This window comes from Chlorocebus sabaeus, chromosome 4 (genome assembly GCF_047675955.1).
Source record: "Chlorocebus sabaeus isolate Y175 chromosome 4, mChlSab1.0.hap1, whole genome shotgun sequence".
Taxonomy (NCBI): domain Eukaryota; kingdom Metazoa; phylum Chordata; class Mammalia; order Primates; family Cercopithecidae; genus Chlorocebus; species Chlorocebus sabaeus.
In genome coordinates this window covers 59,083,890-59,089,381 of record NC_132907.1, presented here as the reverse complement: position 1 = coordinate 59,089,381, position 5,492 = coordinate 59,083,890, and positions in this window count along the sequence as shown.

Here is a 5,492-nt window from a genome sequence, read left to right as displayed (position 1 = left end):
TGTGGCTGTGTCTGTCTTCTCTGGAAACTGTGGCTAGAGGGATTCCCAGAATGGGCCACACGTCTCTTCAGCCCCTGAAAACTCACCTCCCCATGTCCATGGAAAAAACTGTCTTCCACAAAACCAGTCCCTGGTCCCAAAATGGTTGAGAACCACTGCACTAGAAGGCAACCTGCTCGTAGTTAAGTCTCAATGTGTCAATGTATTTAACAGAGAGAACAGAGTGTTGCTTCACTCAACAGGTGGTTCAATGGAAGCCCTGCATGGACACCTATTTCACTTGGTATACCTAGTCCCTACAGTCTGCAGAGTAGTGGCTGGAGATTAGGCTTGGAAGAATTGGTGGGGGCAATGATTAAACATTTGGCATGGCAGCCTAAGAAGTTGTCATCTATTCTGCAGAAAATAGAGGTGCTTGGCAGGATTTTAATCAGGAATGTGATGTGAAATATACATTTTCTGTGCATGTGTGTATCAGGTTTTAGGAAGGAATCTTAATTCAGTAGGATATAAATATAAAATAATTCTGACATTTCTTTAACTACTCATCTCCAAAGATGCTCCATCGAACATCCCTTTCTGAAGTAGATTACTTTAAGTGACCAAAGCTTAATTCACCTAGTTTTAAGACGCAGTCTTACTTTCTTTTTTTTTTTCTTTTTTTCTTTTTTTTTTTTGAGACCAAGTCTCTCTCTGTCGCCCAGGCTGGAGTGTGCAGTGGCATGATCTCGGCTCACTGCAAGCTCTGTCTCCTGGGTTCACACCATTCTCCTCCCTCAGCCTCCCAAGTAGCTGGGAGTACGGGTGCCTGCCACCACACCCGGATAATTTTTTGTATTTTTAGTAGAGACAGGATTTCACCGTGTTAGCCAGGATGGTCTCTATCTCCTAACCTCGTGATCCACTGCCTTGGCCTCCCAAAGTGCTGGGATTACAGACATGAGCCACCGCATCCGGCCATGCAGTCTTATATTCTAATTAAAGCCACACACACCCTATCATAGGCTTGTGGTGAGGGGAACTTGGAAAGAAAGGAAGATAATAGCTTTTGTTCTCTTGAGTCCTCCCTCTTCTTGGCCTCTTCCTCCTCCCTTCTTCCTCCTCTTTCCCTTTCCCCTCCCCCCTCCTACTTTTCTTGTTCTTGTTCTTCCTCTTCCTCCTTCTTTCTTTTTCTAACAGCTTAAAACACCACACATTTCCTATCTCACAACCTCTGTGGGTCAGAAGTCTGGGCATGGCTTAGTTGAGTCCTCAGCAAGGCTGCAATCAAAATGCTGGCCCTCGCTTGCTTCTCTTTGGGAGGCTCCATTGGCAATGGGTCCATTTCCAAAGTTACTTAGGTTATGGCAGAATTTATTTTCTTGTGCTTATAAAACCAAGCGCTGCAGCTTCCTGATAGCTCACTCTCAGCTCCTAAAGTTCACCCACAGCCTCTTGTCGTATGACTATCTTCATAAGCATTTTTTTTTTTTTTTGACAGAGTCTTGTTCTGTTGCCCAGGCTGCTGGAGTGCAGTGGCACGATCTCGGCTCCCTGCAACCTCTGCCTCCCAGATTCAAGAGATTCTCCTGCCTCAGCCTCCTGAGTAGCTGGAATGACAGGTACACGCCACCATGCCCAGCTAATTTTTGTATTTTTTGTAGTAGAGACGGGGTTTCGCCATGTTGGTCAAGCTGGTCTCAAACTCCTGACCTCAGGTGATCCACCCACCTTGGCCTCCCAAAGTGCTGGGATTACAGGTGTGAGCCACCGTGCCTGACCCATGAACTTTCTTTCAACAAAAGCTTGCTTCTTCAAAGCCAGCAAGGGAGAGTGAGTCTACTAGGAAGATAGTGTCTTATATAAGTGATATGACCACAGTCATGACATTCCATCATGTTATCATATTCTTTTGTTTAGAAGCAAGTCAGAGGTCCCATCCATACTCAAGAGGAGGGGATTATACAAAGACAAGATTCTCAGGAGTTGGCCATCACAGGGGCCACATTAAAGCCTGGTTGACACACAAGCTAACTCAGTCATGCCATTTTTAGTTCAGTCTCTTGTTAAATCTTCAGTCAAATTCAGATGTCTTCTTCCATTCTCCTGGGAGTTTTAGATACATGGTGGTATGAATTGAGTTGTGTCCCCCCAAAATTCATATGTTGAATTCTTAACATGCAATAGTTCAGAATGTGACTTTCTTTGGAGATAGTTTCTTTAAATAGGCAATCAATTTAAAATGTCATAAGAGTGCAGCGTAATCCAGTATGACTGGCGTCCTCATAAAAAAAAGGAAAATTTAGAGACAGACATGCACATGGGGAAAACGTCATGTGAAAAATGAAGGCAGAGATCGGGGTTATATTTTTAAAAGACAGTAAGTATCAAAGATTGATAGAATATCATAGTAGCTAAGAGGCATGGGACAGATTCTCTCCCACAGCTCTCAAAAGGAACCAACCCTGCTGGCACCTTGATCTCAAACTTCTAGGCTCCAGAACTGTGAGACAATAAATCTCTTGTTTAAGCCGCTCAGTCTGTGGTGCTTTGCTATCACCACCCTAGAAAATGAATGCACATGGTACTGGGAGAAGGAATCTGGGGCCATGTGACTTCTTTGGACTCCTCTGAGCTCTAGGCTTCTGTCTTGTCTGTCGATGGTATCCCCTGTGCTGTATCTACTGCTAATGTGTCAGGGCCCATCATGTTCCTTTGAATGTGGATGATCCACATACTGTCTATTAACTGGGTCTCCATGTGTTGTCAAGAAAGCTTCTTTCATCCTCTAGACCTCTCTGCCTCTTCAAGCATGGGAAGTAATTGGATCAAATGTCCTCTTTAGAATGATCCCCCTGGCAAAGGCAGAGAATAGATCATATGACAGCCAGACTAGAGCCAGGACAGATGGACTTTTGTGACCTCTATACCCACTTAGGGGATGCCACAACCAGGTCCAAGGTGAGCCTGAGGCTAAGACCAAATTGGTCTTTGTGCCACCTTTATCTCCTTGTCAGAAAAGCTCTTCCTTCTTCTCTCCCACCCTTCCATCTACCAGTACTTACTACTTACTAAATATCTGTTTCATCCCAAGAATAACATAGATAGTAGAACCTGTGGGACTCCAGGGAAATCCCTAGGCCCCTGAAATAGAAGCTTGTAGTTAATAGCTTTCTGGGTGTCTTGTTACTGATTGGCTGAGAGTTAGACAAGCTAGAGCTTGAGTGAAGGGCTTTTATCCTTTTCCTCCAGAACATCTTATAATAGGGAATCAGCCAGCCTGCCTGTCCCAAGGCCTTTGCTCTTGCTGCTCTCTCTGTCTGAAATGTGGTTTCTCTGGATCTTTGTGTGGCTGGCTCCTTCTTACTCTCCAGGTCCTAGCTTCTATGTAACCTCCACAGAAGTGGTCATTCTGATGAAAACAAGACCCTCCTCCTGATATTCTCTATCATGCCTCCCTGTTTATTTCTTTCAAAATCCCTTCCTCAATATTAACTACCAGTTATTAATCACTAATTCATTACTAATTATTAATATTAATTTATTTTTGCTGATTGTTCTTTTTGCCTTTCTCTGATTTTAAAATTCAAGTTCCATGCAAGTTCCACTACCTATATTATTCTTGGAATAAAACAAATATTTAGTAAGTACTGGTAGATGGAAGGGAGGAAGAGAAGGAAGAGCTATTCTGACAAAAAGAAAGATGGCACAAAGATCCACTTGGTCTTAGCCTCAGACTCATCTTTGACCTGGTTGTGGTGTCCCCTAATCACAAAAGTCCATCTGACCCTGCCCTAGTCTGGTTGTCATATGACCTATCCCCCATGCCCACTGGGAGTATCTTTCTAAAGAGGAAATCTGATCAAGCTACCTCCCTAACTAAAATCCTTTAGTGAGTTTCCAGCATGGCATGTGACATAGCTTGGATTCTTGTCCCCATCCAAATCTCATGATAAAATGCAATCCCCAGTATTGGAGGTGGAGCCTTGTGAGAGCACCATCCCCTTAGTGCTCTCCTCTCAAGAGTGAGTGAGATCTCACAAGATCCGGTTGTTTTTAAAGTGTGTGGCACCTCCACCCATCCTTGCTCCTGCTTTCACCATGTGACGTGCCTGCTCCCCCTTTGCATTCCACCATGATTGTAAATTTCCTGAGGCCTCCTCAGAAGCCAAGCAGATCTTAGCACCATGCTTCCTGTAAACCATACAGAACCGTGATCCAATTAAGCATCTTTTCTTTATAAATCATCCAGTCCCAGGCATTTCTTTATAGTAATGCCAGAACGAACTAACACAACATGGAAGGCTCGTGATGACCTAGTGTATTACTTTCTTGTGGCTACTGAAATAAATTATCACAAACTTGGTGGCTTAAAATACACAAATGTACTTATTCGCCTGCAGATCAGGCATCAGAAGTCCAAAATGAGTCTTCTGGGGCAAAAACCCCAGCGTCAACAGGGCTATGATACTTCTGAAGACTGCAGGGAGAATCCGTTTTCCAGCTTTTCTCATCTACCAGAGGCCACCTGTATTCCGTATCCCACAACTCCCAGCCCCTTCCTCTATCTTTGAAGTGAATTATTTCATTCCCTGTTTCTATCATGACAATGCCTTCTCTCACATTGACCCTCTTGCCTTCTTCTTATAAGATTCCTTGTGATTACACTGGGTCCACCTGCATAATCAAAGCTACTATCTCCATCTGGAGATTGTAACATAATCACGTTTACAAAGTCCCTTTGGCCATTGAAGTAACATATTTATATGTTTTCATTATTAGGATGTGGGACACTTTTGTCGAGGACAGGGATTGTTCAGCCTACCTTTTTTCCTTCACTTTTTGCCACCACTCTCAGCCTGTGGTCTCAATCGCCAGCCTTTGCACTTGCTACTCCCACTGTCTAGGTATTTCATACCAGTCCCTCAAGACTAGCCTCAGGCATTGCCTCTTCTGGGAAGACATCCTCTTACAGGCCAGGATATGACTCATGCGTGCATTCCTAATAGCACCTCACTTGTTTATATTGTCACCACACTGATTTGTAGATATATGGTTTGTCTGACTCTTGTGGGGGCTTGTAAGCATTCTGGCGCAGAGAACTATGACTTACTGGGGCTTACGTCTCTTGCTCAACACAGTACCTAAAATTTAGTAGGCATTCCCTCATAAACATTGAATGAATGAATCAAAGAATGAATAAACATTTAGGAAATGATGTTGTATTAGTCAACTTCTTTCCTCATCACTGTTAAAGATAAAAGAATGCCAAGCCAGGTTGTTCAGAAAGAAGCAAGCACCACATCCCTGAGAGAGGAGCACATCTGGGCAGCCGGGTGTGAGAAGTCGGTTGCATTCCCCATACACGGTTGCCTTTGCAGCTGTACTTTTAACCACTGTAACCACAGAAGTGGGGAAACAATAGGGTGGGGTGAAGTGAAAAGAACATTTTCCAAAACTTCATTTATCTAATAAATATAGATATTTAATTTTGTTTTTTCAGTTATTTAGTT